At 39.4% G+C, this 12428-nt stretch overlaps 1 protein-coding gene across 14 annotated transcripts in view; it reads right to left on the reverse strand.

Moving 5' to 3' along the window:
* The window catches only part of TRDN (triadin), a 243920-nt gene that overhangs the window by 111544 nt on the left and 119948 nt on the right, over nucleotides 1-12428 (reverse strand). The gene's annotated exons all lie outside the window — the stretch shown is intronic.

The raw sequence follows: 12428 nt of genomic DNA on the forward strand, positions 1-12428 counted from the left end.
AGCAAAAAGTCGTTCTCCATCTTTTTTATGCCCCCTTTCAGTACTGAGAGACTGCAATGAAGTAACCCTGGAGCCTTCTCTTTTGCAGGCTGAACAACCCCATCTCTCTCTGCCTTTCATCATAAAAGTGTTCCAGCCCTCCAATTAACTATGTGGCCCTGGACTTGCTCTAATAGATCCACATCCTTCTTGTGTTGGGGGCTCTAGACCTGGACATAGTACTTCAAGTGGCAGACTATAAGGGGACAATTACCTCCCTTGACTTGCTGGCCACTCATCTGTTGATGCAGCCCAGGATGAAGTTGGCCTTCTGGGCTGCAAGCATGCACTGCCAGATCATGTCAAGCTTTTCGTCCACTAGAACACTAAGTCATTCTCTGCAGGGCTCCTCTCAATGAGTTCTTCTCCCAGACTACTCATGTCTGAGATTGCCCCAACCCAGGTGCAGTGCCTTGCACTTAGACATGTTGAACCTCATTATGTTCACATTCTCAATTCTCAAGCTTGTCCAGGTCCCTTTGGATGGCATCCCTTCCTTCTATTGCATCAACCACACTACTCAGATTGTAGTCATCTGCAAACTCGCTGACGGAGCACTTGATTGCATAGCCTATGTCATTGATAAAGATATTAAACAGTACTGGTCCCAAGACTGACCCCTGAGGTACTCCTCTCATCACTGGCTTCCACTTGAATATAGAGCCATTGACCACTACTCTCTGGGTGTGACCTTCAAACCAATTCCTTATCCACTGAATGGTCCACCCATATATCCATATCTCTCCAATTTGGAGTCCAGGATATCATGTGGGACCATGTCAAAGGCCTTACAGAAGTCCAGGTAGATGACATCAGTCTGTCTTCCCTTGTCAAGTGATGCAGTCACTCCTTCATAGAAAGTCACCAGATTGGTCAGGCAAAGTATTTAATTCTAAACTTTCTTTTAAATTTTGTTACTCAGTTGCTTTCAGATTTATGTATATATTAATATGTATATATTAATAGTTCTACACTAATCGTATGGCATTAACAAAGTCTCTCATAGTTTTGGGGGGCTTCTTTTTTAATTAGTTTGATTTCAGTCACTTCTGAAATATTAGGTACCATGTATAGGAACAATTTATCAGAGTCTATGCACTTTCTATTGTAATGTCTCCATTTTATGATTAAGACCTTCAAAATTTCATATCACAGGTAATTAAAACAATGTTTTCAGTGGCTTTAGTAGCTAGGAAGGCACTATCTAAACTGTAATTAATAAATAAAGATTCCTTAGTTAAGATACTTTCTAGACCCCTAAAATTTGATAGTAACATGAAAAAAAGAAAAAAACAACATCAACAAAACATTCGTAAGTACCAATATTTCTCCCACATGAAAAATTCTGTCTTCGGACCAGCACTTGTTTTTTTTTTTCCCTGACTTAATCACTGAGCATTATACCACCATATACTCTGTGACAGTTACTGACAAAACATCCCCTTGCCTCTCCAAAAGATCATTTCTTGGTAAGCATGAGAAATTCAAGGACATAAGTAGTCTTCTTGGCTGCTCTGTAAATAAAAAAGTATCTAAGTAAGAGTAGCGATAGATATCTACCCCTTCTACAGAGTAAATGTTTGGGAAAATTTACTGGGAGAGGTCAGTAAGTGTTGAGTCCCAGGCAATAGGTTTTGTGTTTAAATTTCTCCAGAGTCTGGGATAGAAAGTGAGGGAAAAGTGCAGAAGACATTATTACTTGGTAAAACTGGGAGGAAGTGTGGTCTTCTGTAAGGTAAAAATCAAGTTATCTCAAGAGATATTTGACTAGATTATAAGAAAAAATCAAAATATAATATATTTTATATAATATAATCAAAAGTTACTAATAAAATAAAATAAAAAAAAAGTGGGACAAAAAAGGGTTTGAAGAGCTTGGGACTATTAAAATGTATCTCATGAATATTCTTCTGTTGTTGATTACAATATATTGGTGATAATACTTCTCTAAAATTCTGACAGATCATTTAAAATTCAGTTTTCAAATTGTTGCGGCAGGGAACATTTTTACTGTATATTTTCTCTGGCATTTTAGCATAGAAAAAAATAAATATATAATTAAAATAAATTTACTTCAAACATGTATCAAGGAAAATGTTTTGCCTTCTTTTCTCTGTAAGAGCAACACATTTGTTTGAGATGAGAATGTCAAGGCATTATCCGCTGTTTCTATACCAAATAAAGCCACTGGAAAAAGTGGGAATGTATGAGATACCATACAAAAGAATGGATAGACTGTTTATAGAGAGAAATTCCTTCTTCAACTTTTATCATTACCAGCTCATCATCTAAACAGTAATTAAATAAAATAAAGAAATCTTTAAATATAGCTCGGGGTAAATTGGTACCCAAGAGCAGTGAAAACTTTTTTGAAGCAGGAAAAATATTCAAGTAATTTCTTCCACCCTTTGTGGAGCATGCCCTCTCTCCTCACTATCATCCTTCTTTATTCCTCATTTGCAGTAACAGACTTTTTGATCATTCTTTAACTTCTTTGGTGTCTTTAAGCTCCTTGCAATGTCCAGCTGTTGAGTTTGTTGCTTCCTCACTGCAACATCCTTGTACCATCTATCTATCTATCTATCTATCTATCTATCTATCTATCTATCTATCACACTGACAAGGGAGTCCTGATATGAAATTTTACCTCAAACAGATTTCCCAAGATCATTTTTTAAAGTTCATTCAAAAGACTCAAAAATAAAACAAATAAAGAGAGATGTGAGTAAACAAGTGATTCAGCTACACTTGTAGTAAGAAACAGCCTGCACTTTGGGAACAGCCAATTTCAACTGTACCAGTGACTCATGGTTCCACTAATTACTGATTTCTTCTTTCTACTTTGTAATTGCTGAAATGCATTCAGTCTCCCCCACTGCAGAGCAGGTGGAAACATGTTCCATTGCCTTCTGAATTAATCAGGAATGGTTTAAAAAAGCTAGACTCCAGAGCACAATATGAGATCACAGTCATCCGTACACAGGAAGCTGTAAATGTAGTTAATTGCACAAGCTGCAGTGATTTAGGGAAAAAAGTAATGTTTTTTGTGTAACATATGCAGGTAATAATATTAACTCCTAAAATTTAAGAATCAGATCTTTTCGTGGAATAAACTGTTATTTGAAATTATAGAAACATAACAGCTGATTTTTTTCTTCAATAATTTTACCTTTTATTGAAACAACATGGGGAATATACCCTCTTTAAAATATTCTTAAGAAAGCTCAACACCAATATTTTTTGAATTATTCACAAGAAAATGTGAATAAAATATATATATTAGATATATATTTTTTTATGGTCATAATAATAGGCTTTATTAAGGGTATGCATTCTTCTGATATCTTTCCCTAATTCTCAAAATATTTCAATTTCTTCCTTTTTGTTGGATAGATAGATGTATGCATCTGTAGACTTTATCACTAGAATATCACTAGAATACTAGAATTTTTTTTTTTTTTTTTTTTTTTTTTACTTCTGAACATGGATGCAGTCAGCATTTTCACTATGTGAGAAGGGAAATCCTAAATAATGTAACGTCCATCTGTTCATCTTTATAGGTGACATACTACTCTAATTACACTCTCATAAGTGAAGCAAAACCTCTGAGGAAGCAACCTCATGCAGAATCTATTGTAATCAAGCTATAAATCAATACACTTATAACCATGGCCGTGTGTGGCTCTTCCGCTTAAGAGCATCTGCCCATTCTATCATCCTAATCATTTGATACTTCAACTGACAGTCTTTCAGAGTTACGTATAGCAAAGGCCACAAAGTTGGCTTTACTTCCTAAAAAAAAAAAACAGATTAAGAGAACAAGCAGGACCATTGGGAATATTTATTGAAAGCTTAAACAATCTTAATGAGGAGTAAAGTGCAAAGGATGCACTATTACAAGTCGAGAATGCTGTTAGTCTATGAACGATCCTAGAAGAAAGGACAAATTATATTTTGGAAAAAGGACATGAATGACTAACAAATACACATTCATTAAAACAACTTTTTTTTTTTTTTTTTTTTTTTTTTTTTTTTTTAAAGCCTAACCCAAAACTGCAGAGATTTCTGTTGTCTTTATTTACCTCTGGGTCAAGCCTTCAACTTGTCCACTGAGTGACAGCAGAAATAATTAAGATAGTGTTATGTAGGTATGTTGTCACAAACAGACTGATTGTGCATGGATGTTTTGATGTTTCACACAGAATAGCTTTCTTACACATCAGGCCTGCTGACTCAGATGTACATCTTATTTTGAGGGAATAGATCTGCTTTTCTTCATTTAAAAAGATTATCTTTGTGTTGCTTAAGGCATAGGCATATTCTAATCCTGTTATTTCTGGATGTGACTGGAAAAATAAACATTACATTAATCCCCAGACCAACATAAACAAGGTTGATGCAATAAATTATATTCTTTAATTAAAGCTATGCCACGCAGCTGCTTGCATAGCACAGGTATGTTGTTGTACGTATTATTTGGTTACCTGTGCAGTCTTTAGACTGAATAAGTATCACCTTCAAACTTGATACTGATTTTAGTATCTAAATTCTAGTATCTTCTTTCCTAAAAAGATTCTTTACAGGACTGACACTGCAAAAGAGATTGCCTGTCAGACACTAGAATTACTCCTTTGCTTTACTCAAGGAAGATTTTCTTGCCAACTCATCAAAAAGTGAGTTTGTAGTACAAGCCCAAGCCTCCTCCTTTTTTTATTTATTTATTAAAGGACTGACATTTCTAACTTTTTTTTTGCCAACGATATCTTACCACCATCACTCACCATTTTCCTTTCTCACTACCTGCCCTGTTGCAGTGAAAGATGAATAAACACAACGAAACCAGTCTGAGCTGAGTGATATTCAGCATAGCCTTGAAAGCACTCAACTCACAGAAGTTAGCAAAAGCTGAGGCACTAAAAGGTGCTTAAAGTTTATTCATCTGCCATCTGCTGCTAATATTTCATGGACAGAGCAGGTACCTCAGACAGTAAGTATTCAGCTTCTCTTTTAGAGCTTTTTTTGCACAACATGGGGAGGTGGGTGAGGACAGGAATGGAGACAGAGTTTCCTCTAAAACCAATTTCACACTATATGAAAGAAGAGCTCAGTCCTCTGCCTCAGAGTCACCCACAGTCAATCTCAGTCATATGTTGAACCAGTTGTTACAGGAATGTGAAGGAGAGATGAGGGAAAGACAGGAAAAAGCACATTTCTAACTCTTTGTCTCTGCATTTCAATTCACTTCTAGCTCAAGTACTGAACCCTGAAAGGCATAAGTAGCTGGTCTTGAAATAAATAACATAGCTATTACCATGTCTACCCTTTCAATTGGCAATAAGGGATAATATTTTCAGAACCACCACAGTGACCTTGCAGCCTCTGTACTTTTTTCAAAAGTGACAGAGGTTTTAGGAGCTCAATTCTCACAGAAGATCAATGAGAGTTATGTGCCTGGCCTACTTTGACGTGTTTGCAAATCCCACCAGGTGCCACACTGCATCTTCAGGCACCTAAATATCTTTGAAATCATGTTGTCAATCATTGCTGAAGATGGAGAATTCCCTCAGAATTCAAAGTCCACTGAGTACTTTGAAGCTTTCATTGTAGGATACATAAGACGTCTTTTGAGCTGCCTTTTGTCTTGTTTCAGGAACATAATCCCTTAGCATCTAGTCACATGGAGACAATTACTTTTCTGCTGTGTTTGCATCTCTACTCTGTTGATATATATATATATATGATAGATAGATAGATAGATAATTTACATTGTCTCTCACTGTGATGCTATTTCTGATTTTATCTTAATAATTTATTGAGATATCAGTTAGAAAAGTGGGTTATTTTATTTTTCATGGAAGGCTGAATACTTAGAGGATGACTACGAGTCATGTGTTCAGCTCACAAAGGCATATAAAAATAAAGAAGGGAATTCCCACCCTTCCAATGAACTTGCAAAACAGTTGTCTCCAGCTGCATTCCTACAATGGCTCTCCTGTGCATTCTCTCAGCTTATCACATGTATCTGTGAGGTTGTACATCTATAACTTTCAGGGCTAGAACACACTAAATCATCTAGTCTGACCCTTTCATGCAGAGACTCCTATATTTCAACTAGTGACCTTTCAGCTGATGTGTATCTTCCATTAGGTAAACAATCCTCTTCTGCAGATGTCAGGGAAAAACACTGCAATGGTAGTTTATCACTCTTAGTGTTAGCAACATGTACCTCATATTCAGCCTGGGTTCACTTAGCTTGAGCTCCCAGTTATTCATACTTGTTAAAATATTTCCTACTACATTAAAGAAGCTGCGGTAGACAGAATCTCTTTCTCTGAAGGTACTTAGTATCCACAATAACAAAGTCAATTCCTTTTAAAGAGATGAATACTTTATCACTCTCAATGAAAAATATCCCTAATTTGTAAATCACTTCAGTGACTTTTTTCTGTTCCTTCTCCACTTTGGACATCATATCAACATGCATGTTCAGGTCGCTTCATTGCCTTGTACAAAGGCAGCATGTAGCCATGGCCTGCATTCCCTGTTGCAAAGTTTATAACTTCAGAGCTGCAGCAAAAAAAAAAAAAAAAAAAAAAAAAAAAAAAAAAAAAATCAACCTCAACACCTCACCTTGCCATTCACCCTGTCAGTTTTAAAGCTATCTTGCAGGTGTAAATGTAAATGTAGATGGCAATATAACACAAAAGGCATTAGGGAATTGGGTCCTGGGGTTAGAGAGATTATATTTGTGTATCACAAAAGAATATAGCTCAGAATAATGGTATAAAATTAAGCAAGGGAAAATTTAGGCAGACTGAAATGAAACACTTCTTAACTGAGATCTATTAGGTTGTAGAATAATCACAGAATCACAGAATCACAGAATTTCTAGGTTGGTTGGAAGAGACCTCAAGATCATCGAGTCCAACCTCTGACCTAACGCTAACAGTCCCCACTAAACCATATCCCTAAGCTCTACATCTAAATGTCTTTTAAAGACTTCCAGGGATGGTGACTCCACCACTTCCCTGGGCAGCCTGTTCCAATGTCTAACAACCCTTTCGGTAAAGAAGTTCTTCTTAAGATCCAACCTAAAACTCCCCTGGCGCAACTTAAGCCCATGCCCCCTCGTCCTGTCACCAGGCACGTGGGAGAATAGACCAACCCCCACCTCGCTACAGCCTCCTTTAAGGTATCTGTAAAGAGCAATAAGGTCACCCCTGAGCCTCCTTTTCTCCAGGCTGAACAAGCCCAGCTCCCTCAAGCCGCTCCTCGTAGGACTTGTTCTCCAGGCCCCTCACCAGCTTCGTCACCCTTCTCTGGACCCGCTCAAGCACCTCGATGTCCTTCTTGTAGCGAGGGGCCAAAAACTGAACACAGTACCCGAGGTGCGGCCTCACCAGAGCCGAGTGCAATCTTCCATGGAAATTGATGGAGGCCTGGTTACTTCAAACATTTAAAACTAAACTGGAAAAAAAAACCACACAGCACACAAAAACACACAAACAAACAAACAAAAACTTGAAGATATTCTGTAAGGAATTATCCTGCATAGCCAGAGGGAAGGATTAGATGACCTAGTAGGTCATTTCCATCTGTACTTTTTGTGATTTCACTGTACAAATCCCCACAAACAGAGAATTGTTAGCAAAGTCAAGAGATGTCATTAAACACTGTCTGTGTCAGAGAAAGAGTGAATAACATCACCTGCTGGTTAACTGTGCAGGAAACCTAATCCAACATTTCCGCAGGTTAGAAAATATGACCAGTGCTGAAGGCTGCATGCTTAGCTTATGTCTGAAAGGAAAAAAACTAATGATGCAAAAATGTCAGGAAACAGCAGGTGAGCTATGAACAAGAACCAGGAGAGAAGGAGGAAAGAAAAAATCAGGATGGGCTTGAGATGCATAATAGTATCATGAGCAAGTTGTTCATCAGGAATGAATCAGTGAGTAGTAAAGAGATGAAACCTTAAGCTCCAGTAAACCATCAGGGAAAATTATATATTTTTATAGGCATATGGGCATTGATAATAATACCATATCATAGCTAAGATGAGACCAAAGCCTGAGTTTTTGCTGAGCTTTGTACAAATATAAAATAAGACAAGCCATGGCCCCAACAGAAACACACATGTATGAGCAGCCTAAGAGTGAAAGCTGTCAAGAGAGCATCACTAAAAGCCTAAAGAAAGATCACAAAATTCTAGGGTCCATAACTTGATCTTTGTGTGTGTGTAATGCAACAGGATTTGTTCCTAAATTTGCACTCAACTCCTAGTGTATTGTGCCCCCTTAATTTTTGCAGCTACAGATTCATTTAAAACAGTGTTGGTAAAAACATTGTAAAGCAGTGTTGATAGTATAACCATGTACTAAAAGTGTTGATAGTACATCCATGTTTTGTCTATTGCTGACCAGTGTTTGCACAGCATCAAAGCTTTTTCTGCTGAAATGCCAGGTATTTTTCCCTTTTTGCCTCTCCCCATTGAGTTGGGAAAAATCTAGAGAGGGACACAGTTGGGATAGCTGACCCAAACTTGCCAAAGGGATACTCTGTACCATATAATGTCATACTCAGCAAGAAAACCTGGGGTAGAGGAATAAAGGGCTATGGAGTTTTTTTACCAAGTGTCTATTGGTCAGAGACTGGCTGGGTATTGGTCTGTTTGTGGGAGGAAAGAAAGGAAGAAGAAAGGAAAAGGAAAGGAAAGGAAAGGAAAGGAAAGGAAAGAAAGGAAAAGGAAAGGAAAGGAAAAGGAAAGGAAAGGAAAAGGAAAGGAAAGGAAAGGAAAGGATAAGGAAAGGAAAGGAAAGGAAGAAGGAAAGAGGAAAGGAAAGGGAAAGGAAAGGAAAGGAAAGGAAAGGAAAGGAAAGGGAAAGGAAAGGAAAGGAAAGGAAAGGAAAAGGAAAGGAAAGGAAAGGAAAGAGAAAGGAAAGGAAAGGAAAGGAAGAATGAGTCATACATCCTTTTAAACACTACCTTCTACCTTCTAACAGCTGCTCCAAAAAATAGGCCCAGACAATACAAGTAACACATAGACATGCACCCCATTTCATCTCCACTGCAGGTTTTACATTTTCCTCATACTTTGATAATAAACCAGAATACAAGCTGTTTATAAACCTCTTTTTTTTTTTTTTTTTTTTTTTTCCTCTGTACATGACCAGTCACTTTCAAAATATCTTGGGCTCTCGGCCTGACTTCACACTTCCATTTTGCCTTTGTAAACATCCTAAATTGAGACAATTGAGACACTTTTTACATCTCACTGGCCCTTGCACAGCTGACACTGAGGTTCCTCTGAAAGCACACACACCACCCTCCCATCTGCTGACATCTATTGTATGGACATCTTTCACACTGGGGAACATGAGACACATGGCAGAACCCATGCTGGGAACAGCATGCTGAAAGCTGTCAGTTGAATATACTACTGAGAGTGAGCAGTACAGAGTGGAGTTTCAAATCCTGCTCTTGAGGCACAGCAGCTTTCCTACAAATGGGTATGCCAGCGCAGCAAATATGGCATCAATGTTTGGATCCCTGACAAAAGCACTCAATCCACTGCAGATAGATTCACCCAAAGTATTTCAGGCAGTATGCTGTGCATCCACTCTTCTCGATCGCTGTGCATGCCAGGTATAAAATTGTCATAAGGTATATTTTAATTGGTCTTTACTTTTCTGGGAATATTGAAAGTAGTGTTGCTCCAAAATGTTTCTTCTGAAAATAGTGTCACATTTGAATAACACTAAAACACTTTTCTAGCCATGTCAGCAATAGAATAAGGAGGTAGATGAAATAAATACATCATCATACAACAAACTATTTAATTAGCCACATTTGAAAGCAAACAGTAAAAAAACGTGCAGACAGAACAAACAAAAAGATAATTGGCCACTAGGTGTCACTAGCTGTTCTCTTATAACGGAGGGATTACTAACAAGTCTGCAAGGGTAAAGCTGAGCCAAGAAAGTCACAAAACGAAATGTTTTCTTTCCCTCCCTCCCCCTCCCATCCCCACTCCCACCCCGTTCAGAACAGGAATTTAAAAATCCCCGGGAGCCCCAAAAGTCATATTTGCTCCTGCCTGACTATCTCCATTCCCCTCTGCCTATGTAGTGCCACAATATCCTTCATCAAAACTGTGATTAAACATAGACTTTCCTCCCTCCTCTTCTTGAGACATGATCTCACTGGATGACAAGATAGCAGGAATAATCTGGTTAGCTTGATTTTGTGGCAGTCACAAGATAATGTTTTAAATTTTTACATTTGAGATCAAGTTCTACTTTATTTTTTCATGATTGTAACATGAGTTTGCATGATTGTTATTGTGACATCATTACAACGTACCTCAAGGTTTGTAACTTTAACCCCACTGAGAATTCTTGTATTCAGGAGGCAAAGATTTACTTTGGTAGCTAGCAAGACATCATCTCTTCCTTCCTCTGCTAACATTGACTGTCAAGAAACATGTGACACCATAACATTTGTCACAGATGCATCTACACCATAGGATGTACACCTGCCATAACCTAGCTCACTGATTTAGATAGACATTGCAATGGTCCTTAAGTAGGACTCAGATGAAAACCATTTCTCTATTGCGAGCATACCTGCTCAATAAAATACAAGTCAGATCTTACTTTCTGGTCTGGGGTGAAAGGGTCTGCACATCAAGGCTTGACTTGTTTTACCTTTGCTAAGGAGAAAAGGTCAAAGAGGTACATATTTTCCATCATTTATCAACAGTCCTGACTATCAGGGGAGGTCCCAGTCGACTGGCAGCTAGCAAACGTGACACCCATCTACAAGAAGGACCGGAGGATAGACCCAGGAAACTATAGGCCTGTCAGTTTGACCTCAGAGGGAAACTCATGGAGCAGATTATCTTGTGTCATCAAGTAACACTTACGGGGCAAGCAGGCGATCAGGCCCAGTCAGCATGGGTTTATGAAAGGCAGGTCCTGCTTGACAAACCTGATCTCCTTCTATGACAAAGTGATGTGCTTGGTGAATGAGGGAAGGGCTGTGGATGTGGTCTACCTTGACTTCAGTAAGGTTTTTGACACTGTTTCCCACAATATTCTCCTCAAGAAACTGTCTGCTTGTGGCTTGGACTGGTGTACGCTTAGTTGGGTTAAAAACTGACTGGATAGCTGGGCCCAAAGAGTTTTGGTGAATGGAGTCAAATCGAGTTGGAGGCCGGTCACTAGTGGTGTCCCCCATGGCTCAGTACTGGGGCCAGTCCTCTTTAATACCTTTACTGATTATCTGGATGAGGGCATCGAGTGCACCCTCAGTAAGTTTGCAGATGACACCAAGTTAGGTGTGTCAATCTGCTCGAGGGTAGGAAGGCTCTGCAGGAAGACCTGGATAGGCTGGACCAATGGGCTGAGGTCAACTGCATGAATTTCAACAAGGCCAAGTGCCGGGTCCTGCACCTGGGGCGCAATAACCCCAAGCAGAGCTACAGGCTGGGAGATGAGTGGTTGGAAAGCTGCCTGGTGGAGAAGAACCTGGGAGTATTGGTGGATAGTTGGCTGAATATGAGCCAGCAGTGTGCTCAGGTGGCCAAGAATGCCAACAGCATCCTGGCTTGCATAAGAAGCAGTGTGGCCAGCAGGTCTAGGGAAGTGATTGTCCCCCTGTACTTGGCTCTGGTGAGGCCGCACCTCAAGTACTGTGTTCAGTTTTTGGCCCCTCGCTACAAGAAGGACATCAAGGTGCTCGAGTGAGTCCAGAGAAGGGCGACAAAGCTGGTGAGGGGTCTGGAGAACAAGTCCTACGAGGAGCGGCTGAGGGAGCTGGGTTTGCTCAGCCTGGAGAAGAGGAGGCTCAGGGGTGACCTTATCGCTCTCTATAATTAAAGTACATTAAAGGAGGCTGTAGCGAGGTGGGGGTTGGTCTATTCTCCCACGTGCCTGGTGACAGGACGAGGGGGAAGGGGCTGAAGTTGCACCAGGGGTGTTTTAGGTCGGATATTAGGAAGAACTTCTTTACCGAAAGGGTTGTTAGGCATTGTAATGGGCTGCCCAGGGAAGTGGTGGAGTCACCATCCCTGGAGGTCTTTAAAAGGTGTTTAGATGTAGAGCTTAGGGATATGGTTTAGTGGAGGACTTGTTTGTGTTAGGTCAGAGGTTGGACTCGATGATCTTGAGGTCTCTTCCAACCTAGACAATTCTGTGTGACTCTGTGTGTGATACCTGGGTTTGAAACTCATAAAGCATCTGTAAAAGAGGGGCAGAGCCTTGGGTTTCTTGAACACGTGTCCAGCCTTACATTATTAAGCAAATACATAGTCTTCCTAACTGTCATTTGGATTTTGGTGTCCTTGTTTTTCATTAGGGAAATGATGAAGTTGTCTGACAGTTTGGGACCCA

Source organism: Netta rufina, assembly GCF_964035555.1.
Source record: "Netta rufina genome assembly, chromosome: 3".
In the NCBI taxonomy this organism is placed as follows: Eukaryota; Metazoa; Chordata; class Aves; order Anseriformes; family Anatidae; genus Netta; species Netta rufina.